The 26,338-nt window shown below is 36.3% G+C and overlaps 1 long non-coding RNA gene across 1 annotated transcript; it reads left to right on the forward strand.

Annotated features, from left to right (window-relative positions):
- Positions 1-3,197: 3,197 nt before the first annotated feature.
- Positions 3,198-5,120, forward strand: LOC142166537 (uncharacterized). The gene is made up of 3 exons (XR_012696953.1): positions 3,198-3,546; positions 3,773-3,839; positions 4,778-5,120. It is a non-coding gene; the product is annotated as an uncharacterized LOC142166537 (long non-coding RNA).
- Positions 5,121-26,338: the final 21,218 nt, after the last annotated feature.

Consider the following 26,338-nt stretch of genomic DNA (forward strand, 5'->3'; position numbering starts at 1 on the left):
GAGTTCCAGTACACTTAAATCATTAAAAATTTCATTTATAATTTCTTGTAAAGTTGACATTTACCATCACACAATCACCACCACTAACTTCAACCACACAACCACCATCTTCATTACTAGCCTTCTCTACCGCCAACTAGCCTACACTGCACAAACACCTCCGCCAAACTTTAATATCGTCATCCACCATCACCAACCACATTCACCATTAACCAATATCAACCACCACTAACCTTTATCCTGCAACTACCACCGCCATCATCACCACCAACCACTTATACTGCCTGTCAATATCATCAACCAGTTCCACGACTAGACTTCATTGCATGATATTATCACCAATCACCATCGTTAGCCACCTCCACTAGCCTCCACCACCAACCACCAGCGCCTCTGACACAATCACCATTGTTAACCAATAACTACCTCTCGCCTGCCACTAATATTACAACCCATTGCCCTAGCAATGAACGCACAATTACCATCTCCAACCACTACTGAACATTCACTATTGCTAGCCACCTCCATCCAATCATTTCTGTCGGCAACCACGCTACAAATTGCCACCACCAAATTAGAGTGTTCTTCGTCAAATAAATTATGATTTTGTATAATAGTTTGTGAATATAATATTTACTTATGATTTTGCATGGATTTTATATTTAATCTTTTGAATGATTAAAGATAATTTATACATATCAAATGCTGATAAGATAAAGAGTTTTAAATATCCAATGTTCAAATTTAAAAAAAATATCTTAAATATCCGATCTGTAATTAAATTCAAATATAATTTGATTTTGCTTGAACAAGTAAATTTTCAAATGACAGGAAAAGTGTCATCTTACCAAGAAGAGAAATGCCTAGTCTGGTCTAGAGTGGCCCTTCACAAGGCTCAAAGGATATCATTATATTCAAACTAATCCATTGAGAAGTATGTGTCAACATAAGCACTGCTGCGTACTGTATCCTAAGGAACAAATTAAAAAATAGACAGATTTACAAGTGGTCATTAAAAAATAATCACGCTTTCAAAAGTAATCAAAATTTAGCCATTTTTTATGTAAAGATAAATCTGAGCGAATACACTGTTCAAAATCCGGAAAATACGCCAGTATATTATGCTAGAGTTCCAGCATAAGTATACTTGAACTCCAGCATATTATGCTGGAAGTTCATACACAAGTGCTCGAATCTCCGGTATATTATGCTGGAACTTTCTGTGTGTTGGAGTTCCAACATAATATGCTGGAAGTTCATACGCAAGTGCACCGAACTCCAGTATATTATGCTGGACCGGTCTCTATTGCAGCAGAATAGTGATTATTTTTAATGACTTGGCAAACGCTGGCTATTTTTGAATGACTAGTCCGAAAACTGGTCAGCCCGTGCTATTTTTACGTATCCTTATACTTCATCCGTCCCAATTTAGGAGTCCGTTTGGCCATGAATTTTTTTTCACTTTTTTCAAAAAAAATTCTCTTTTTTCAAAATCAATGTTTGACCATAAAATTTTTAATTTCCACCTAAAGATGAATTTTGAAATTTTTCGAAAATTAGAAAAACTCCAAAAAGCTATTTTTTAAAATTCACTCAGATCACTCACAAAAATTTAAAAATAACTCAAAATTATATTCATGTCCAAACACAACTTTAATTTTCAATTTTTTTTTTTTACTTTTTTTTTCGGGATTTTATAATTCTTATGTCCAAATGCCCACTAGATGAGGTAGCTTGATTCATCACAGACTTTAACAATAACAAAATAACAAACCCAGTTTGATCCCATAAATGGGGTCTAGGGAGGGTAATGCCTATGCTGATCTTACCCCAACCTCATAGAGATAGAGATGTTGTTTCTGATAGATCCTCAACTTAAGGAATAGTGAAAATAAATCAACCAAGTAGAAAAGAATATTAGCATCAATATAACATGGTAACGGGTGTGAAAGCCACAACATGCATAAGAAAGAACCATAAATAGGAAATTACAAAAATAGTCCTGGTACTATTGGTCGGTCTTGGAGGAATACACTACTATCTTTCAACCTACAACCGTAATCATCGATCTTCACACATTCCTATCGTGGATCATGTCCACGGTGAGCTAAAGTAATGCTATGTCCTTCTTAATTACCTCTCTCCAATATTTCTTAGGTCTACCCCTTCCCTTCCTCAGACCCACCATGGATAACGTCACGGAATATAAGAAAAAGAAAAAAGAAGACTTTTGAAACTTGTGGTCTTAAAAATTTAAGAGGTAAAAGCTTTGTGAGGTTATGACATTTGTGATTATAAAAGCTTCTCATTAAAACTAAAATGAATAAAATAAAAAGTTTAAAGTTGAATTATTTCTAACTATCGAAATGCATCATTCTTTTTGAAATATACTAATAAGGAAGGAGTAAAAACTTTGTGGGGTCATAACATTTATGTAGTTATAAAAATTTCTTATTAAGAGTAAAATAAATAAAATGAAGAGTTTAAAGTTGAATTATTTCAAATTGTTAAAATGCATCATTCTTTTTGAAACAAACTAATAATGAAAGTGTATCGTATCAATTTCTAATTCTTTGCGTCCAACCCAACCAGACAAAGCCATGTGTAGTTTAGGATCATGCAACTTGACTTTTAAATGGCAGCTTATTAGAGGTTCGTACATCCCCCAACTTTTGAGTCATTGGAGGTAATCTTTGCCCTTTCCTAAAAGGCGGTCCACTTCAATTATGAGAGCTTAAACTAGTCCCATCAACAAGCAAGGAGCGTCACCGGATAGATGAGAGTCTCATATTTAATTAGAGATTTTGTGTGTAATTATTAAAAATAAAAAATTCTTTTGTAGGCCTTATTAAAAGTGCAAATTTTGAATTAATCGGTCAGTAAGCAATGTGAATTTAAATTAATTAGTTAGTGAGTTTTTGAACATATGATGAACCCCCGCCCCGCCAGTGTGTTAGTTGAAACAGTAGGTCTACCTATCTCCAATAAAATACCAAGTAATGATCATATATCGTAGCTTTCCATTTCAATGGTATACATAGACGGAAGTAGGATTTGAACCTTATGAATTCAGGATTGTAATTGTTTTAAGTTATTGGATTTTAAATTAAATAATTTATATATATTATTTAAATTTTTAATACAAATACATAATTTGAATAAGTTATTAGATTCGGTCGAACCGTAAGCTAGAATAAGGGGAAGGGTTCCTGCAGTCCAAATTAAGCGTAGTGGTCCTAACAGGATTGCTTTCCAAAAATGGTTCTTACTTTTCTTTTACTTCGCATATTATAGGTTATATCTTTGAGTGTCGTCGGAAATCAAATGATGATTAATTAGTTGATGCTGCTCATAATGTGTCTCTACTTATATATATCTTTATATCAGTGAAACTTGTGGCCTTTCCGTCGCAGTCGCTTTGACTGACATGTATTAATATGTACAGACAGATTTTGTACTAACGAAATCGATTTGCCATTGGAGGAAAAGAAGTGTTAAAGTACTGAGGCGTGAAGACCAACCCAGATCGGCTTTCTGGATTTTCATGTAAGTTGTTCACTCCTGTGTCTATGTCAATCATTCAATTCACAACTCTATTTTTTTTTATAACTATAATGTCCGGGTCACGCATTTCGATTAATTTCAGTGATTATATGTTACCTCTCAACAACATATTCTTCGACAAAGATATATGTTTGTTTATATTCTTGACATATAAGCCAAATTGTTTAATTTGTCATTATATTGTTCGGTTTTATATTGTGAAGAACAGGATGGATGATAATGAACTTGAAGTGGATGGAAAAGCTATTGAGATGTGGAAAACCATGTCAAAGGAGGTACTTCATTTGGATCTATTGATGGTACTAAAGCTTTTATTTGTGTTTCTTAGTCATTACTGTGCTCTTGTTCAAATATGAAATGTGTTTGAATCACCAGGTATTGGGTTCTTCACATTATAAATTTTTATTATTGATGTATAGACATTTGGATTCCTTTTCTGTGCGTCATATATGTTGCTCTTGAATATTCCTTGAACGATAATGCAGCAGTACTATTTAAGCATTTGGCGGTAGTTAAACGACTAGATTCTTCTGCTCTTAATTGACTTACTATATGACATTCATTATTGAATTTTCCGGCAACGAGCAACTTGATATTATTTGGAGAAATCCAAATTTCAGCCTTGGCGAATTTAACCAATGGAAGAGGAGCACTATATATTGCATTATATCTTTGACGTGACTAATGGCATCGCACTTAAGTTGTATGTAAACAAATACTATGTAGGTGCGTCAATTATCTGATGTCTTCAATATACATCAGCCTCTATTTGGATCCTATTAACCTAATATTTAAATATGATTAAATCTCTTAAAATTTTGTAAGAAAATTTATACATTTTCAGTGACTATCATATTTGACTGAGGGCATTTTTTCTATTAAGCTTAATAAGCTTTATACACCGACAATGTCAATATATATATATATATATATATATATATATATATATATATATATATATATATATTTACATAATCAGATCAATTATTAGGTAAATTACATGCAACTATCTTGACAATATGATAAAAATGGTAACAGTAAGTATCTAATATAATAAGTTAAACTCTACTCATTCATTCAAAATCTTTTCACTGTAAGTGCATATAGATTCTCCTAGTTTATGCTCCTTGTGGCTAATATTTGTGCGATTCTATTAGCTTATGCTCCTAGTGGCTAATATATACCACACCTTTAAACTTCTTTTCTGAAACAGGAAACCATGTTCCCATGGATGCCGAGAAAAATCTCTTGAGACTGAAATGGTTCCATGCTCTTGTCCAACCTCTGGACTGATACATGGGACTTTCATGGTCATGGAAGGCAAGTCAAGATGTGGCTATTGTGAGCAGTAGTTATTCTACAAGTTAATGGTAGTGTATGAGTAGTATATGTGCATGTTCATTTGATGGACTTCAAGAATAATATTGCTGTATTTTGGAAATGAGAGGCGATCATGAATTCATTTGATGGGCAAGAAGAAATACATGTACCTATCTATATCTATATATAAATATAAAGTTGGGAATGGAGAAGGTGATAAGGCATGTCTCTTTGTCCATAAATCACATTTATCTTTTTTCTCAATTTTTGACATTTTTCCTATTTTTCTATATTTATGTGCTATAGATTAAAGTTTCAAAACATCACATCTTAATTACATAGTCTTAGTTATACCTCCTTCCCTTCTTTATCCTATCTCTTTTTTAAACAGAAAACCAAACGTCCCCATCATTAATACCTCAAATAATTCCACCTTTAATGGCTAATGTAACAGAATATTTAACATGCAATTTAATCACATGATTTAAGCAAATTAAGAAGCAACCGTTGCCTTGATCAGAAAGCCCAAAAGTCTCTCACCATGAATTTTGCCTTATGCTAGAAAGCTCAAAAGTCTATAAATTAAACCAACGGGATTTGGAAGCTAATGGAGAGATCTATACATTGTAGTCGTCTTTGGTCTTTGCCAGACTGGGAATATTCTGGATGCATTAAGTTTCGTCACTTCCGCCAACAATTCTGCCAAACAAAAGCTTCCACTTGCTAGTTTTTGGCCGATACTTAGGTTTCAGTTCTTTGAAAGAACACAAAGAAAATTCATGGAGTTTCCTTTGTGTTAAAAGCAAGAAACGTCAAGGAATTTGAGAATTTTCGTTAAAAAAGTTATTAGGAAGAATAACAGTCTTGAAATCCTACTCATCATCTTACTTCTGTCCATGAAAAAGAAATATTTTTTGTCTGATCTACGACCATAACGTTATTATTTAGAGGTATTCATAATTATTAGTGAGAATTTGTCAGTGTCAATGTAAAAGAAACACTTTTATATTAAAGGTATGAGGACTCGTATATGAGGTGGCATTGAATATGGAAAGAGCACAATTGCTTTGCGGCTTTCTTTATGCAACTAAACCTACTCATATTTAATTTGCTTCAAATGAATTAACAAAATAGGGTTAGTTTCTTCTCTCATTTAAGCTACTCAAGAGTCAAGAGTTTCTCTTTTTCTTACTTCATTATTTTTGGTGCAAAGTAAATATACATACTTCTATCGGTGGTTAGATTTTTCGGCAGCTTTGTTGTACAATGTCATTTAATTTTTGTAAAGCTGACACCATCTTGGTGTTTCATTAGTGGAGTAAATTACTTTGCTTTATCAATGCCAAAAAAATTCCTTCATACAATTAAAAACCTTATGTTATATTTTGTGCGCTTCTGTAGTCCAGAGAGGTAATCTTTTTGCGGTAGTTTGTAGAAGTAATCTAGAATTAACAATTACTGCAGTTAAATATTTATAAATGTATATTTTAAAATGATCTTGCCGACTACATCTAAATTCATTAAAAGCATTCATATTTCAATATTAGCAAAAAGAAAATGGTGTGGTCTCTTTAAGTTTTAATTCTGTAGAGGAGGCGACTCTTGGGTAGAGGCAAATCAGGATATAGAATCAGTTTCTATTTTTTCACTTTCCTAATTTTTCCATTACAAGATCTCTCTATTGGAGATATTCTGATTCTCTTCCCATTTCATAATTGATGTTTATTAGTAATAAATTAATGTTATTAATTATTTTATTTTATTTTATTTTTATTTTGCTAACAACACAAATATGTTATTATTGGGTGTATTTGTATTATCACTAACAACACAAAAACAATTTGTTCCTTAAATGCAAGCTTTACAAACGTTTTTCCTGCCAATCACAACCTCTCATATGCATGAATGAGACTTTAAAGTCCAACATGGGAGCCTCACAAAAGCCAATAGTAGTGCTAACATTACATATTTTGCTCTTTATATAATGAGCGTTGAAATAACTTTCTTTATATTTTAATTTTTATCTTAAAATTGTTTTTATGTGTATATATCTTTCTTAATGTTTGTTTTACTTTTAACTTTTGGTATTGTACTTGGAATAATTTTATATGATCACGCGTAGCGCGAGCAAGTTAACTAGTTTTGGAGATAACAGTGGAATTTTATGACATGTTTAAAATTTAAAATCTTTAAAAATTTCAGTATTTTCAGTTTCATACTCAGTCAAATATCACCATTTAAACCGAAATGGAAAGAGCAGCAATTAGGTCAACTGATCAAACAAATCCAAAATATTGGATACTGATGTTGGGCATATTTCTATATATTTTGATATTATTTTACCCATATTTTAACCGCTTTTTGTTGCTCTTTAGTGTTAAAAATTCCCAACATGGCTTAATTATTGGTTTTATGACTAATGGAGTTATGTTTTGATGATTTAGGGTGTTTGGAGTGCAAAAATATGAAGAAAAGATGGTCCAACTAGAGGAAAAGAGGTTGGATGTCTCGCATCCAACCTTGGGAAGAAAGTTATTTGGTGCACCCCTTAGCAGTGAAGTCAACCCGTAGCATCCCCATAACATCCGCACCTGGGCAAAGCTGAGATTAGGGGTGTTCATAAAAATCCGAAAACCCGAACCAAACCGAAAACCAAACCAAACCGACCAAAAAAAGATACTTTTTGGTTATGATTTTGAAATTTAAAAACCGATCAAATTCAGTTTGGTTTAATAAAAAAAATCGAACCAAACCGAATATAGGAGTAACTATTTTACATTTATTATTACACCTATGTGTGTATATATATATATATATATATATACTTTTATACAAAGTTTCAAAATTTTTATAGTAAATGTTAATCGTTTACACTTTTAGTACAATTCTTTACCTTTACATTCTAGTTTGATTGGTAGTTTTCTTTTGTTAAGTGTAAGAATCTATTTCATGTTAAAAATAATATATTTTTAAATTGAGTCCTTAAATTATTCATCACTATTTGATTCAATTATCATCAATATATCTTGGTAAATAATAGATTTCTCAAAGGATAATTGATTTGATAGTGTTATGTTGAAAATGTGGTCGTCGAAATATGTGTTTGGTAAAGTATGTCTTATAATTAATTCTGTTTTTAATTATTTTGCTGAGTAGCTAACATTGAAATACTATCTACGAATCTAGAGTTGAACTCGAAAATGGGAATTCTAGATTGCATGTAGAGTTAAATAGAGCAAGTTCTTGAACCCGGGCATCGGGGAACGGATTCACAATTAGGATAGACATATACCTAATTGTCTTGCTTGGTTGAAATACAGGAAGTATAAATGCATTTTTGTTAATCTTAATTTCATAGACATATAGGCATTAAGTTAGCTTGAATAGGCGAGTAAGAATTCGACAGATTCTTATGAGCAATATCAACCCTGTCAATTAACAATCCAGATAAATTAATTAGTCATTTTAAAACAAGAACGCAACACGATTGTTAGCTAACCCGTGACCCTGGAATATTCTCTCCTACTAATTGTTATTCGAAATTGCTATTTGTTTGGTTGATTTCTAGTTAATTCATTGCTTGATGGTTTTAGGTAGTAAATTAGTGACCTCTATATTTTGTGAAAAATCTCTTGAATCAATAAGTTAATTGAGTTTGAATCAGTCAATAGTTAATCATAAGTCTTTGTGGGAACGATATTCTACTCACTACTTTATTACTTGACGATCACGTGCACTTGCGTGAGTATTTTTTATCGCAACAGATACTGACACTTGGTTTAGTTTCTATATAACTTTTTTTTTAATATCAAACTGAATCAAATATTAATAGTTTAAATTTAATATGATTCGGGTCAAACCAAATTACATGTTAATGTTCTGTTAGTTTAAGACATTTTTTGATTCGATTGATTTTTCGAAATTTCTTTGATACACTGTAGACATGTATATTTTAGGGAAATTTTCATAAAACACTATCTTTTAGTAGTAATTAGTCATCTATAGATACCATTTACTATATTACAGATTATAAATATCTTTTTTGTGGTTATAAGATGTATTTGATACTGTATTCATGAATACAGTAGCAAAAATAGGCGTGAATCAGGGAAGTCCAGCTAATCAGTTGTTATATTCGAGTGTATTCGACTGTATTCATGGCGTGAAACATGGAATTACAGCTGGATAGATTATTGTATTCGACTGTATTCACGGCGTGAAACAGGGGATTACATTGTTTTTAAACGGAAAGTGAATCAATTAACATAATAGACTCCTAATATAACTCAACAAACTCAATTACAACACACAAATTTTGTATTTCCAGTTATAAAAAAAGGTTCTCAACTGAAAAATACCCCAAAAACATAGCAATCTTCGGAGAAATTATATAATACATCTGAATACATAAATTATATTAATTAAAAAAACATATGAATACATTACATTGAAATACAATGGAAAAACAAAACAGTGAATGCAATGAAATACATAGAATACAGCGAGATACATTGAATTACAATGAAAAAAAAGACAATGAATACAATGAAATACATGAAAAAACAACGTGATACATTGAAAATACATTGAATATATTAACAAAAAATTAAGTTGCTCAACCCCAAACTCCGTTGTCTCTCTTCAAGAACAACCCCTAATTTCCGGTGAATCCACCGTCGAGCAAAAACCCTGAATCTCACTATTACCAACATGTATGTATATGCAGCCATTGGAGACCCTATGCCAAAGATAGCAGGCATAGCAAAATTGGATGTATCAGTAGCAGAAGCTGATCGGCGCAATTGCATAGTAGGGTGCCGATTATTTGTAGAAGAGTACTCTTTTGTGGAATAAAATTGGAAACATAGCTAAAAGGACAAGGGCAAAAGAGGACTGAAGCATGAGATGGAGGAGATTGGAGGTGGACCGAGTGATTTGATCAGCCACCATCGTTTTCGTTGAACCATCTCTGCTGTTGCTGCCAGTTTTGCTGGTTGACGTTGCCATCCCGACTTCTCTTCGTGGGTACCCGGTCTGCTCTTTTGTTTGCGCAAATTCCCGCAAAGTAAAATACGGAGAGAAAGAAAATAGTGTAACTGAATAGCATATTTAGTGACTTATGGGTAGGAGATAATCAAAATTAGATATTTTGCTATAAACATTAAAAAGTGTCTATAAAATATAATTTTTTAAAATGGTATTTATTTAAAATAAATAAGGTGTTAACCTTTGCTATAGGAGGTAAGAATTCCTATATTTTATGGATCAAATTCATTGACTTGTGCTTCTTCATGACTAGCCCAAAAATCTATTAAGGGTTTCTTAGAGGCTACTCTATTCTAAACTCTAACTCATACCTATACAACGAATCATACATTTTCTTTGAAAGTATCTTGAAAATCTCATAAACTCTTAGCATATTCACAAAGAGATCAAGATATCAAGTACCGTCTTTCTCAAGTCCGATTGTTCTTGCTCAAAATCAAAGCGGTGTGCAGTCGAACGGTTCTTAACAATCAAATACTTCAAGAAGATCTACATAAATCCTTCGCTCGAGAGATACACCATTTTAGCCCTCGATAAAAGAAACAAGAAGGAGATATCATGAGAAGGTTTTCCTTGTAATCGATCCATGCAATGCTCAACTTTCATAGAGATATAATACATCACGTGGCGGTGTACTTTATCCTACATTCGAGAAACACTCTGATCCATCCCTCGAATCATGAAAAATAATTTAGAAATAAGAATCAAGGAAACAAATATAATTTTACTCATAGTTGATTAATAAAATTAATTTTCTCTTATTTTGTGATTGCAATTAAATTTTCATATCTCAAAATTTATTGCAAACAACTTAGCATGCCTGGTCAGACCAAATTTGCCCTTCATCTTTTCTCTCACAAATCAAATTGGCAAAATCTGGAGCAATTGCTATGATGGCTGCAAGAAAAATTAACAACACTATAAGCAAAAATATCTATGATGCTACATCCAATGAACGTAATCGTGCTGGCCCGTCGACAAGGAGCAAGCTCAGATTTGATAGAATCGATAAATATAAATACTTCATCTTCTTTAGAGACGACGAAGAAAAGCAAATCTTCAACAATGGGGACAATCTCTAAGAGCAACATCTCTTGTTCTATTCAAGTGGTTCCTCGCCACAGCCGTAAAATCATATGGATGGATGAACAATCACCGAAGTAGCAAAATTGCGAGAGGGATGCGCCAAATGATTCTTCGCTGAAGTTACATTTATGTCTCTATTCCCAACTTGCCTTCTTTCAATTGGTGATATCTCTTCATGTCTCAATATAGCTCTTGTTTAGTTCCTCAATTCCAGTGTTACTGAATTTTAAAGAAAGTCTCTATGCGGAAAAATTGCTTTATCAAGAAAAGGGATACTCAAGTACAATTTTGAATGAAGAAGCTTAATACCACACGAGAAACTTCATAGATGACTTGATATTAGCTTTAAAATGCAAGTTCCAAATTATTGAGGCTATTCCGATGAGTTCAAAGTTCATGGTGTAAAATCTTAGATATTCTTGTGGCTAAATAAAAAGTGTCATATTCGAGGCAGATACTTCAAGTCTCGTTTCAAGCATGACACACGCCTTATCACGATCCACGTCACATCATAAATCGTGATGGCACCCAACGATATCGTAGGCAAGCAATACCAAGTACGAATAATGCATAAATCATAGTGATAATAATAATAAGTACAACGTTGAATAACAACTAGTAGCCCCCAAAACTCGGTACCACAAATGCATGAGCCATCTAAGGAATATACAAAACTACTGTAGCTACTGTCTAAAATGAAAGGGACAGAAACAATAAATAAGATAGAGGGAGACTTCGGGTGCTGCAGATCGAAGCATGGAAGACATCCCACCACTAAGTCTCCGTGTGATGCGTCTACGTGCCCATATGACCACTGGAAGTATCTGTCTCAATACCTGCACAATCAGTGCAGAAGTATAGCATAATTACGTAAATCAACACATACTCAATAAGTATCTAGTCTAATCTCGAAAAAGTAGTGATAAGGGTCGACTTTACACTTATTAGTGGTCAAAATAATAAAATATATAAAGTAGACAAGTATGAAACACAACAAGTAACAACAAAACATATAAGCTTTAATAATAAATTTCCAAATATGGATCATTACAAAATCACTAAAATGGCACAACCGGCCTCGCAGGATTAGATCAACTAATACCAATATTAAATCAAATCTCAAGTGTTACACACGAGTCTGCCGAGTCGAATGACCTGATTCCATAGAAATATCTCACAATATTGCCAAGGCGAATGACCCGATCCCATATACCGAGATGGATGATCCGATCCCATAAAAATAATTTAAAACACTACCGAGGCGAACGACCTGATCCCATTAGAATAGTTTGTAATCCTGCCTAGGGGAACGACTCGATCCCATTAGAATGGAGAAACTCTCTAACTCGCGAAAATGCATGCGAGTCGAGAAGACACAAAACTATCGTTCATCAAATATTTTACAATTCCAAAGTAAGAGTCTCGACCAATATTTTATTATAATCTCAATCCCAGTCATAAATTAAAGAAATCAAATATACAAGATCAATACAAATAGCACATTTAAGTCATAATATGAATCTATGTCTACCTGGACATAAACATGAATATAGCTACGTACGAAATCTCGTCACCTCATGCGTACGTAGCCCCCGTGATGAGTATCACACAACAATTATACACTTAAGGGGATAATTCCCTCTTACAAGATTGGGAAAGAAAGTTACCTCACTTCCAAGCTCACTACTCATAGGAATATCTCACAATACTGCCGAGGTGAACGACTCGATCCCATAAGAATGATTTAAAACACTGCCAAGACGAATGAACCGATCCCATTTGAATAGTTTGTAATCCTTCCAAGGCGAACGACCCGATCCCATTACAATAGAGAAACTCTCTCACTCGAGAAAATACATGTGAGTCAAGAAGACACAGAACAATCGTTCATCAAATATTTCACAATTTCCAAAGTAAGAGACTCGGTCTTTTATTCTAGTCTCAATCCTAGTCATAAATTAACGAAATCAAATATATAAGATTAATACAAATAGCACATTTAAGACATCATGTGAATCTAAGTCTACCCGGACATAAATATAAATATAGTTACGTACGGACTCTCGTCACCTTGTGCGTATATAGACTCCACAACAAGTAGCACACAATAATTTATACACCTAAGGGGATAACCCCCTCTTACAAGATTAGGTAAGAAACTTACCTCGCTTTCAAGCTCACTACTCGACTCTAAGACCTCACTAGTAGTCCCCAAACGATGCCGAGCAATCCGAAACTAGTCAAAAGTCATACAAACTAATCAATATATGCTCATAAGTTCAGAATTCATCTATTAGAGTAACTTTTCAACCCAATTCGAAAAGTCCATAAAAGTCACTCCGGGTCCATGTGCCCGAATTTCGGAAATTTTTAAAGATAAATGTTACTCATGATATTACAAACTCAAATATATAACTTATTCCCAATTCCATAATCAATTTCGTGATCAAATTCTATTTTTACCAAACCCTAGGTTCTTCAACAAAAATCCCAAAATTTCACAATTTCTATGTTAAACTCTACCTATAATCTATGTATTTAACTCAATAATTGGTGGAATTCACTTACCTTGTGATGTGGATGAAAATCCCCCTCAAAAGTGCTCTCAAATTTGTCCAAACCAAGTGAAAATATGAGAGAATGGGCTAAGTCCCGAAATAAAAAGTTGTCCGTCCACGGATTTCTTTTTCGCGATCGCGGAAGGTCGCTCGCAATCATGAAGACCAACTGTTCCAGCTGACCAAAAATGCCCTTCGCGTTTTGTAACTATCCGATCGGTCATTTTGAATATTTGCATTCTGTTCAATGGTTCGAGGTCATGAGTAGCTTTGTATGATGTATTATGACTTGCATGTATCATCGATTTTGTTTTTCGGGTGATTCGAAATTAATTTGGAATAATGATTCTCATTTTAGAAGTTTTAAGTTGGAAAAATAGACCAAGTTTGACTTTTGTGTATTTGACCCCGGATCGGAGTTTTGATGATTCCGTTAGGTACAAATGGTGATTTCGAACTTGGGCATTGATAACTAGGGGTTCTAGTTCATTTTACACTCTTTTTTACTTGAGTTCTGATTAAAAATGTATACAAAATAGTCCCAAAGGCTTACATGTTGTATTTGTTTGCAGGGTTTGGTAAAAAAGGTGATAATTAGTCAAACCCAGCTCAAAAAGGAGCGAAACATGCACATGTTCCAAGAACAAGTCCAAGCACAGTTAAAACAGATCCACTGGGGTCGCAATCCATTTAGTGCGGTCCGCAGTGAGGAGATTCAGAGAGGTGCAGCTTTTGGTAACTCAAGCACTGCGGCCGCAAACCATTTTGTGCGGACAGCAGTAACCTCACTACAGTCACACTTCATTTTGTGCGGTCGGCGGAGATGAGATTCAGAGAGTTATGAAAAATGGAGATTAAAGCCAGCGCGGTCTGCAAGCCATTTTGTGTGGACCGCATAGAAGCCACCGTGGCCGCGGTGCATTTTATGCGGCCCGCGGTGGCCAGATTTAGAGAATGATCAATTAAGCCAAGAAGCCTCATTGCGGTCCGCAGTGCATTTTGTGCGGACCGCACTACCTCGTTAGGGGTATTTTTGTCCAGAAAATTTGGCCTAGTAAACTTTCTTTTCACATTTTTAGGGCATCTTTGGTAATCTGCGAAAGACCAGAGCATGTGAACGGCTGTATTAGGCTATTTTGAGTAGTTTGTAGCTAGATTAACATTGAATCTTCTATATCTTAGTTTGTAATTAAATCATATGGGTTATTCTTCATCTATTTCTCTATTTTCTTTCACTATTATGATAGCTAGACCCATAAGCTAGGGTTATGACTCAACCCTAGTGTGGGTATTTGATGGGTCTTTTGATTTAAGGCTTAGATGTTTATGTATAGTTGATATTTGGACTGATTTGTGTTTTTCATGTTGAATTAGTGGTTGCAAACACTAATTTGTGCTATTTGACTTGGGTTCTTCTTGAGAAAGAGAGCTTGAGTCTAGGAAAATCAGTCCAACAACGAATTGGGGTGTAATCAAGAGATTGATAGCCCCAATTAAAGGGTTAAACCTAGAGATAGTAATACCCGACTTGAGTCTATATTGCTTGCATAATTTTAACACCCAATTGGTCTTGAGAAAGTTAATTAGGACAAAGTCACTCAAGATATCGAGAGGTATAGAGTGAGTAATTCCGTGCATTGGCTATATCATAATCCCCAACATAACTTCTTTGCCTTAGGCTTTAGATCACGTCAAGTATTCACCTAGGAGAAAGTAACTTCCCTAGTGCCCCTTTTACTATTTAGAAAACCCTTCAAGCAATCATTCTTAGTTTAATTTAGCTTATAATTAGCATAAATATTAGAAGTAACAACCAACCAAAAGATGATTGGAAGAGTAATTAAGAGCACTACGCATCTATAGTTTATATAGGAATCCAATTCCCACTTCGAGCTCCCTGTGGATTCGATCCCGACCATCTTGGGTAAAAGCTGCTTCGACCGCTCTCGCCACTTTGTAGCGGTGTAGGGTTGGCTCTGATCACTTTTTGGCGCCATTGCCGGGGAGCTAACAGTTTTGGCTATCTATCTAAATAGTTTTGTGTATTGTTCTTCTTTCCTTCTACGTTACTAATCTGTGTGTGTCACAATTTCAGGTATAAAATGGCAGCAAACAACGCACCTCTTGGAGATCTTCCGCCAGGGGAGGAGGTAGATGGTAATATTGATGATGAGGTTCCTATTGTACCTCAAGGACAAAGGAGTGGCCGCCAGGCCAATGATAATATTCCAGACCCTCTCGTGCCACCTCCAAGAGTGGCTGCTCGAGTGCTTCCTAACCAAGGATATGCTAGTGCAATTGTCCCACCTCGGATCCGGGCGGGCAATTTTCAAATTACAAATGTGATGCTAACATTATTAGAGCAGCGAAGGTATTTCATGGGTGCTCCCAATCAGAATGCTTACAAACATCTCAAGGGTTTTGTGGATACCTGTTGGGGGAGCAAGCAAACTAATGTGTCAGAGGATGCACTTCGGTTGAGACTATTCCCTTTCTCACTTAGAGGAAAGGAATTGGATTGGCTTGAACGACTTCCCAATCATTCCATCACTACTTGGGATGAGTTGGCGGATAAATTCATTGCAAAGTTTTTCCCACCGGGGCACATGACAGCATTGAGAGATGAGATCTTAGCTTTCAAGCAAGAGCCCACCGAACCATTAAATGAGATATGGGAGAGATACAGAACCATGGTAAAGGAATGTCCCAACAATGATATGACTGAGGCAATGATACAACAGACATTCTACCGGGGCATTAACACAATAAATCAGTGCATAGTGAACCAACTGGCTGGGGGTAATTTCATGAAGCTGTCCTATGATGAGGCCTGTGACATTCTTGATGAGATGGCTGGCACGTCCTCCGCTTGGCAAAGTAGATCCAATGTTCCACAGGGTGATGCCACGGTCACTCACCTACACAAAGAGCTACATGATCATGGGCAGGCAATAGTAGAGCTGACAACAACAATGAATCAGCTAGCAAAGGCACAGTTACAGCAGGTTCAAAATTCGTGCCAAGTAAATGCTATGGAGGATGTCAACATGCTAGTGAACAAAAGAAAACAAAGAGGTCAACAAAACCAAGGGAGTTCGGATCAATATGACAATAATTGTGGTGGATTCCAAGATGATGGTTACGATGGGTAGAATGAAGAAGTGCAATATGTGAACAATTATTAGGGCCAAAGGGGCAATTCTTCCAACCAGCAACAATAGAGACCCTAAGGCAATTGGGGCAATCAACAACAACAAGGGAATAGTAATTGGGGGAACAACAACCAAAATTCCAATTGGGGCAATCAGAACAATAATCAGAACAATCAGGGTAATTAGAATGGTAACAACAACAACAACAACAATTGGGGTGGTAACAACAATCAGGGTGGTTGGAACAATGACAATCAAGGAAATCGGGGGCAAGACTTTCAAAGGCCACCAATGTATCAACAATTGAACAATCCACCTCCATTTCCATCCCAAGGTCCTAGTTCTTCCAACAATGAAATGGGGAGAATTGAAATGATGTTTGAACATATGATGACAAAGAATGCGGATTCTGATGCTCAGTTGGCGTCCCACAATACTTCTATCCGAAACTTGGAGGTTCAATTAAGCCAAATCTCACAATCCTTGAATACTCGCCCTAAGGGGGCTCTATCAAGTGATACGATAGTTAACCCAAAGGGTGAGAACAATCATGTTATGGCAGTAACTACAAGAAGCGGACGAGGCAGTGTTGTGCATGCCTCCAAGCAAAAAGAAATTTTGAGTGATGAAGTTGAGTAGCAAGAAGATGAGATTCCTTTGGTGGTTGAAAATGTGATTGATGAGAACGTGAATGAGTAAGTGAGGATTGATATTCAAGATGCGGATGGTGGAAGCTCAGAATACCATGAACTCGTCTAGGGAACACGTAATAGACATACCGAAAATGGTTGTGCCTAAAGCTAAGGCTCCTTTGCCAAGGCCACCTCCACCTTATCCTCAAAGGCTCACGAAGCAGAAAAATGAGAATCAGTTTAAGAAGTTTATTGACATGATGAAGAGCTTATCCATTAATGTGCCTTTGGTGGAGGCTCTAGAGCAAATGTCAGGTTATGCTAAATTCATGAAGGACTTGGTGACAAAGAAAATATCCATGGATTGTGAAACTATCAAGATGACCCACCAAGTTAGTGCAATAGTGCACTCAATGGCCCCGAAGCTAGAAGATCCCGGTGCTTTCACCATTCCTTGCACCACTGGGAGTGCGAACTTTGCAAAAGCTCTATGTCATTTGGGGGCAAGTATCAACTTGATGCCCTACTCAGTTTTTAAGACTTTGGATATTGGGCAACCAAGGCCGACTTCCATGAGATTGTAAATGGCGGATAGAAATATGAAGAGACCATTGGGTATTATTGATGATGTCCTTGTCCGGGTGGACAAATTTATCTTGCCAGCTGATTTTGTGATCTTGGATTGTGAGGTAAATTATGAGGTTCCAATCATATTGGGAATACCTTTCCTTGCTACTAGGAAGGCCTTAGTTGATGTGGAAACAAGGGAACTCACCTTCTGGGTGGGTGATGAGAAAGTGGTCTTTCATGTATGCAAGTCAATGAAGCAGCCCAACAGTTCTGAGGTGTGCTCCTTTGTGGACCTTGTCACGGCAGTGATAGTTGATGGTATTAGTACCATGATCAATGTGGAGGACCCTTTAGAGGTAGTATTGTTGAATCTTGATGTAAATAAGGATGAAGGCCGAGTGGAGTGCGTGAGTGCTTTACATGGAATGGGCTCTTACTCTTATGAGCCTAGGAATCTCTCTTTGGATCTTGAGAATAGGAAGACTCCACCAACAAAACCTTCAATCGAAGAACCTCCAGTGTTGGAGTTGAAGTCGTTGCCTCCACACATCAAGTATGAATTCTTAAGCCCTAGTTCAACTTTTCCAGTTATTTTTTCCTCTTGCATTACTAACATGCAGGTTGATGCCACATTGGCGGTTCTACAAAAGCGGAAGAAGGCAATTGGAAGGACCTTAGCTGATATTCGGGGGATAAGCCCCGCAGTCTATATGCACAAGATTATTCTGGAAGATGATGCAAAGCCCTCCTTGGAACATCAAAGGATGTTGAACGAGGCAATGCAAAAAGTTGTGAAAAAGGAGGTGATCAAGTGGTTGGATGCCGGGGCTGTGTATCCCATCTCTGATATCTCTTGGACTTCACCGGTGCAATGTGTGCCGAAGAAGGGTGGTAGGCCGTGGTTACAAATTTGCAGAATGAGTTGATTCCAACAAGGAGGGTATGCATGGACTACCGCAAGTTGAATAAAGTGACCCGCAAGGATCACTTTCTATTGTCTTTTCTGGATCAGATGCTAGACTGACTTGCTGGGCGTGCCTTCTACTGTTTCTTAGATGGGTATTCTGGGTACAATCAAATCTTTATTACTCTGGAAAATTAGGAGAAGACCACCTTCACTTGTCCATATGACACCTTTGCCTTTTCTAGGATGCCTTTTGGGTTGTGTAATGCACTGGCTATATTTTAGCAGTGTATGATGGCCATTTTCACCTATATGGTGGACGATATTTTGGAAGTGTTCATGGACGACTTCAGTGTTGTGGGTGACTCGTTTGATGAATGTTTGAAAATTTTTGATAGAGTGTTGTCCCGTTGTGAAGAAACCAATCTTGTTCTTAATTGGAAGAAATGCCACTTCATGGTTGAGGAGGGCATAGTTCTTGGGCATAAAATTTCAAAGCATGGTATAGAGGTGGACAAAGCAAAAATTGATGTGATTTCAAGGCTCCCTCCCCCTACTTCTGTTAAGGGAGTTAGAAGTTTTTTTGGGCATGCGGGGTTCTACCGGAGATTTACCAAATAATTTTCGAAGGTAGTGAATCCCTTATGCAAGTTATTGGAAATAGATACCAAGTTCATGTTCGATGAGAGATGTATGCAAGCCTTTGAACTTCTCAAGCACAAGTTGACCACCACTCTTATTATTACCGCACCCAATTGGAGCTTGCCTTTCGAGCTTATGTGTGACGTGAATGATGTTGCGGTTGGGGTGGTCTTGGGTCAAAGAGTGAACAAAATATTTCATCCGGTGTACTATGCGAGCAAGACAATGAATGATGCTGAAGTGAACTACACGGTGACTGAGAAAGAGCTTTTGGCTATAGTGTTCGCGATGGAGAAATTTTGGCCATATCTCATGGGCGCCAAGGTCATAGTTCATACCGATCATGCCACACTCTGGTACTTGATGACGAAGAAGGATTCCAAAGCTAGATTGATGCGATGGGTCTTGTTACTTCAAGAGTTTGATTTGGAGATCTTGGACCGGAAGGGTAGTGAAAACCAAGTGGCGGACCACTTGTTGTGAGCACGTAATTTTTGCCTCACATGAATTACTCCTACAGATTCCCAAAGAATTGGATTTTTCTTTAAATTATTTGTTATTTTAGGAATTATTGTAGAATTTTTTCTAATTATTTGCATTTTTGTGTGCATGTTTAATTTTTATTTAATTCACGAAAAAATACAAAAAATACATTGTATTTGCATTTAGAATTTAATTTTGCATCTTAGGATTTAATTAGTAAATTAGTTGTTATATAAAATATGAAAAATCTTAAAAATAGTTCATGTTGCATTTTAACTCTTTAATTTTGAATTTCATAGCCTTTTCTTTTAATTTAAGACTTAATTAGTTTTTGTAAATACTATATTAAGTAATTAGTCTAATTTGGTAGGATAATTTAGTTTAGTAATTAATTTAGGTTTTATTTTAATTTTGAAAGAAAAGAAGATTTTGAAATTGAAAAGAATTTGAAACAAAAAGAAAAGAAATTGAGTGAGAAGTCTGTTTGGGCCATTTTTAATTAAAATTCCCCAGGCCCAAACGATTATGCTTTGAAACCCATCCAATTTCTGGCCCAAACCTGTATCTTTGCCCAGTCCAAGCCTTAGCCTAACCAAACGACGCAACTTCGAGTTAGTTTAGTCCGGATCCATCTCAGTCGTTCGTTTATTCGCATCCAACGGCTCAAACTACTTGCCCCAATTACATAAAAATGTCTGAACTTCCTTCATTAAACCTAATACACTGAATTGTTTCACTTCGTCTCCTTCAGAGAGACCTTTAACCCTAGCGCCACCCTTGAGTTCTCCGCCATTGTAGCCGGCGGCGCCACCTCCAATCAACCCCAAACTAACACCACAACACCTCCACAACCTCCCTTTCCCAATCCCTAATTGATTTCCTTCGAATCACCCTAGGATTTCTCGAATCTTCAATCGAAGCGGTCCGATCCCAAACCTTAAAACCCAAATCTCCCCAAATTGTCGAGTTTCAGTAAAGGATTGGGGTCAAGGTTGATTTTATTCGTGTGTTCTTAACAAGAACACATGATTAATGTCAATCTCGGCCGAAATTCGAAGGTGTGAAGATTTTTCAATTTCGATGTCCCAAACCATCTCATAAGGCATTTGTTCTTTTGTTTTCTCTATTTGCTTTTCTTCTTCTTCGTTTTTCATTCTTAGTTCCCCTCTCTTCTTCTTCTGCTTATTTCTTTTATTTCTTATTTTTCTATTCCTTCAAATCATCTGTGTATGCATGTCAGTTTTAGAGTTAGTTTGGTTGGCATTGTTTTTGGTCTTGAGTTTTCTTTTTGAGTAGTTTAGTTTTCTGTTTCCATTCTTTCTTTGGGACTCAGGGCTTCGTGAGTCTTTTTGACTCTGCTAGCTTTTGGTTGTGTGGATTTGTTGAGTTCGATTAAACTTGGAACCTGAAAATCCGAAGCCCAAAAGGGGATTCAATCCGGGTGGCAAGCCCATTGGTTTGGAGCTAAGCCTTGGGTCAACTTGACCCGTTTGGTTCCTGAAGTAAAAATAGGGGGTTTAAGGGTTAGTTTAGGAATTTTAGGCTAGGGAATCTTGTATAACTGACCGGGGAAACTTCTAGGAAGGTGGGTTTGGGGTTGTTTTGAAAATCTGATTTTTAAATTCGGGATTGAATAGCAAAAACGAAAATTGAAAAAGGATTAAATCGCATTAGCTTGACTCATTTTTGCTGTCATAAAAGCTCTTTATAAAAGCATTGTTTCTTCACCCTCAAGGGAGGCTTTTTAGAGATATTAGAGTCTGAAAAAGACTAAACGAAATACTGAAATTTCATAAGCAATTGAGTTCTTTCTTCAAATTCAAAAATACTGAAAATTGCTCAAATTGGTTTTGGTTTTTGGTTCTCTGACTCTCTTTGTTAGTTTAGAACTTCTGAAAAATTCCAAAAATTGTGCATCTGGGTAAAAAATGGCTCGAGTTTGGGTTTTGAAGTTTGGTTTGAATTGCTTGGAACTGGTTTTGAAGTTTGGGTTTGTTTTGTTGTGTTAACACTGTTACATTGCTGCTGACACCCTTTTGCTGCTGCTGATCCCTCATTCTTCATATTTTCTTTGATTTCCAGGTATCTTTTGGAACCATAGACAACATGTGAAATGTAAATCTGCAATTTGAATGTGAAACATGTTGAATACAAGTTGTATTTTGAGTTTTATCTCTTCTGTTTCTTCCATTTCTGTAGTATTCTGTATATAAATCCTATATTATGCCTGTTAGTTTAGCCCTTTATAATGTTATTAAAATCTTGTAAAGTGAGTCAATGTTTTCTTGTCGATTTGATTCTATGAGGGTGTGAGTATGATGTTTGGATTCGAATGAATGACATGTTAAGTTCTGAGACTCTGTTACTGTGAGTAATGAGAAATGATTTAGCTGAACTATGGTTCAAATGAATTGAAGTTCTATTCATATGGTTTGCAAAGCTATTGAAATGGTTGTTTGGACATGTATGGATTATGAGATCACTGTAATAGAAGTCCTAGGCTAAGCTACATGCTTTTGCTTCATATCTGTTCAAGTTGTTAGAGTCAGGGTTTGTTTTTGGGGACTAGTTTGAATTCGTTAAAGTAATATGGTTAAGCATGAAATCAGAATTGTCTTGTGGGGTTTCATACTAGCAAATGCCTTTCTTGGTTTGGGAATCATGTTTACTGTTATGAACTTTGCAGACTTCAAGAGATAAGGTTATTGTGTAGGAATTATAGTAGCATCAGGGTTACATTTAATCATGGAATGAAATTTAGCATCATGAATGTGCCTTGTATTTGTCTAAAGCTGTAAGTTTGTCAGTAATCACTTTAATTTTCAGAGTTTCATGAGGAAATGTAGTTTGCATCCATTCATTGACATTGATCCATGTAATTGGGCTGCAGCTTTTGGCCCAGCTATAAAATGTTGTTCTGTTTGTCGCTTATGTGGTATGGGCTTTATGTGAGCCCACTCCTTTCTTTGTGTCTGAACGCATAAATGCTCCAAATAGCAACTGGGCCTGCTGTTAGTTAAGGTCCCTCCCAATATTTGAATGCTTGTTTGTCTTAATATCAGTCTCTTGATGAACGAGTATGGGTTGAACCATTCGCTTGAAAATCAGAGTCCAAATTCCCTTAGTGCTTAATTAATTAGATTTCATTAAATAAGTTTGAGGTTTGCCATATTAGATAACACAAATAGCTTATGGCCCTCATAATCTTAAATAAGATTTTTTAAAACAATTAGATTTGAGGCGTGCCATATTAAGTAAGATATAGTTTATGGCCCTCAAAAGCTTAGTTTGAGCTTCCTTTAAAATCGGAATCAAGGTGTGCCATGCTAAATAAAAAAAACTATGGCCCTCACTTAATTAGTTTTAATCCTTTAGAAATCGAGGTGTGCCATTTAGTTGAATTTTTCATTGCCCTCGCAAACTTGAAAGTGCGTAGTTGCTTTAGGCGCGTAATTTAAATTAATTTCCTTAAACTCGGGTGTGCATTTCATGTGACCCAAATCCAAATTTCAATAACGTTAAATAAAATATGTCGTGGACCGCGGGTGCATTTCATGCGGCGTGGTTCAAGATATGTTTTAGTTAACGTTGAATCTTCCTAAAATTAATTTAAAAGCGGTTAATAAGTTAAAATTATACCATAGGTTAAAACATGTATTAAAATCAGATAATAGACCAATTATAATAGTTTAAGTGACCGTGCTAGAACCACGGAATCCGGGGATGCCTAACTCCTTCCCCTCGGGTTAACAGAATTCCTTATTCAGAATTTCTGGTTCGCAGACTTCAAAAGGAAAGTCCAATTTTCCTTGATTTGGGATCTAAAATAAACCGGTGACTTGGGACACCCAAAAACAAACCATCCCAAGTGGTGACTCTGAATAAAATAAATAAATAATTCCATTTCGAATAATGTCACTTAAATTGGAAAAACTCCCTTGTACTACCTTCGGGTGTGTAAAAAGGAGGTGTGACAGCTCTGGCGACTCTGCTGGGGATTCGAACCCAGAACTTCGGTTCAGGTTTTAAGAATTCGAGCATAGAATAACTGTTATAGTTGGCTTGTTTTATCTGATTTTTACATGTTGAGCCTAATGTGCTAAATGCCACTTTTACCGCTTTGATATTGTTGGATTGTATATAAATTGCTACGAAACCCTTCCTCTCTACGAGTCTTCTAAATCATCTGGGAAGTGTGCACTTCGTGTGACTTATTTTATGTTAGAGTCATATCCCAATTTTATAACGAGGTTCGGACAAGTTGCAAAGTCGGTGAAGCTTCTGTATTCCCAGTACGCTGCCCCCCCTCCGGCTCGAGCTATCTGCTCGGGTAAGCCAGGTCTAGAACAATAAACCCAGGTTTTTTAAACCTAGTATAACAAAGCCTCATGCCGGATCCCTAGTAGGAACGTTTATTTGCATCACGTGCATTTGACCTTGGAGACTCAATACAGGGGTTGGGTCTGTCTAGGACAGGTGTACCCCGAAATGAAAAGACCATCCTGATGCATTCTACTTGCTACTTGTGTATTTATCTGCTTCAGATTTGTATGTTGACCGGATTATGAATAATAGGAGAAAATTTAGGAAAAAGAAAAATCAATTTGAGGGTTAAGAGAGATAGTTACCTGTTTTTGAAAAAAAAACAATGTCCAAAAAATACAGAAACTCTGCCGAAATTTTGAAAAAAAAGAAGAAGTGGAAAATCTTGTTTTGAAAATAGTTAGTTTTATTTTGTCAAATCTACCCGAACTACGCCAGTTTGATTCTCACCGGATGTGGGATACGTAGGCAACCTCCATCAGGTCCAACTTCATTTTTTGCAAAATAACCCAAAAAGAACAAACATTTTATTGTTTTGTCATAAATAAGTAAGGTGGTGCCATTCTTGTCTAAAATAGCCAAATGTCCCCAAAAGGACACCAAAAGGTTGTTTTACAAGAACAGCCACCTACGGTCTCTTTTTCAAAATTTTTGGCCAGTTAGCAAACACAGCCTTAAAACTTTCCTTCCCAAAGTGCTAAAAGGCCGTATTTGCAAAGCTGGGTTTTGTTTTTGAAATAACAATTTTTTGCAAAAAATGGTGATAACTTTTCTTGAGTCAAAATGAATCGTGATATTTTTAATTGAATCACCCCAATAAATGTGCAGGATGAGTACAAATGAAAATGAACCCTTCGCAGTTCTTAAAGAAATCCCATTACAGCTCCATATGTGGTGGAACGAATTAGGAAATGTCAGCAGAGGGACTGTGGTAAAAGTTTTGGGCAGTCTCACTGGATTTCTGGAAATCAAATCAAGATTGGATGTGATTGAGGCTTTGATACCTTTCTGTGACCTGACTCATAATGTGTTTCACTTTTCTGATTTTGAGCTCACCACCACGCTGGAGGAAATAACGAGCTATGCCGGTCTTAGCAAGAATCTCAGAAGTCGATACCTGGTGGCGCCAAGAGCAGTGTCTCCTCACAAGTTTCTAGATCTGTTAAACATCAGTCAGGAGATTCAGGATGGGAATTTATCTGAAGGGTTGCACTTTCCAGTTCTTGTACCAGCGCTATGGCAATCCCCAAGGTTTTGAAGCACCGAATATTGGTCTGACCCATGCAGGACACAAAGATAAATGGGAGGCACGATAGGGTTTGGCCTTTATAGTGGCATTCTTGGGTGTCATAATCTGTCCGAGAAAAGATGGCAACATAGAATTGGGCCTCGTAGGAATGGCTGAAGTCATGATTAAAAAAACTAATGGAACTTTGGTTCCAATGATCTTATCTGAGATTTACAGAGCTTTGACCATCTGCCGAGAAGGGGGAAAATTCTTCTAGGGCTGTAACATACTCTTACAACTGTGGATACAAGAACATCTCTGTCACCGTGAAGGATATATGAACTACGACATGACTGGTTTGAATTGCATCGAAGAGTTTGAAAACCGAGTGGTGGATGTTGAATTTTCAGAGGGTACATAGGCTTGGTTTGCGCACTTGAGTTCTTTAACTTCGGACAAAATTGAGTGGACTTTCGGATGGCTCCCTGTCACCGAAGTCATATACATGTCAGCTGAAGTGTGCTATCTTCTCCTGATGGGTCTCCAGAGCATTCAGCCATATGCTCCTCATCGGGTTTTGCGTCAACTAGGAAGGTTTCAAACTATTCCCCATGATGAAGATCTGAGCCGACAAGTTATCGAATTGGGCTCAAAGGTTGTATTCCCAGAAGGAAGAGCTCGTCAAGTTTGGAATGAGTTCAGATTTCTAGAACCTAAGACTCTAGTGCGGGATCTAGATAAGGGTGAGGTAGACCCTAATTACATGAATTGGTTCGGTAAAAGGTTTCAAATCCCTCGAGAGCCCGAAAGGCTTGCTAAAAGACCTCACG

The sequence above is a fragment of the Nicotiana tabacum genome, chromosome 11 (assembly GCF_000715075.1).
Source record: "Nicotiana tabacum cultivar K326 chromosome 11, ASM71507v2, whole genome shotgun sequence".
Taxonomy (NCBI): Eukaryota; Viridiplantae; Streptophyta; class Magnoliopsida; order Solanales; family Solanaceae; genus Nicotiana; species Nicotiana tabacum.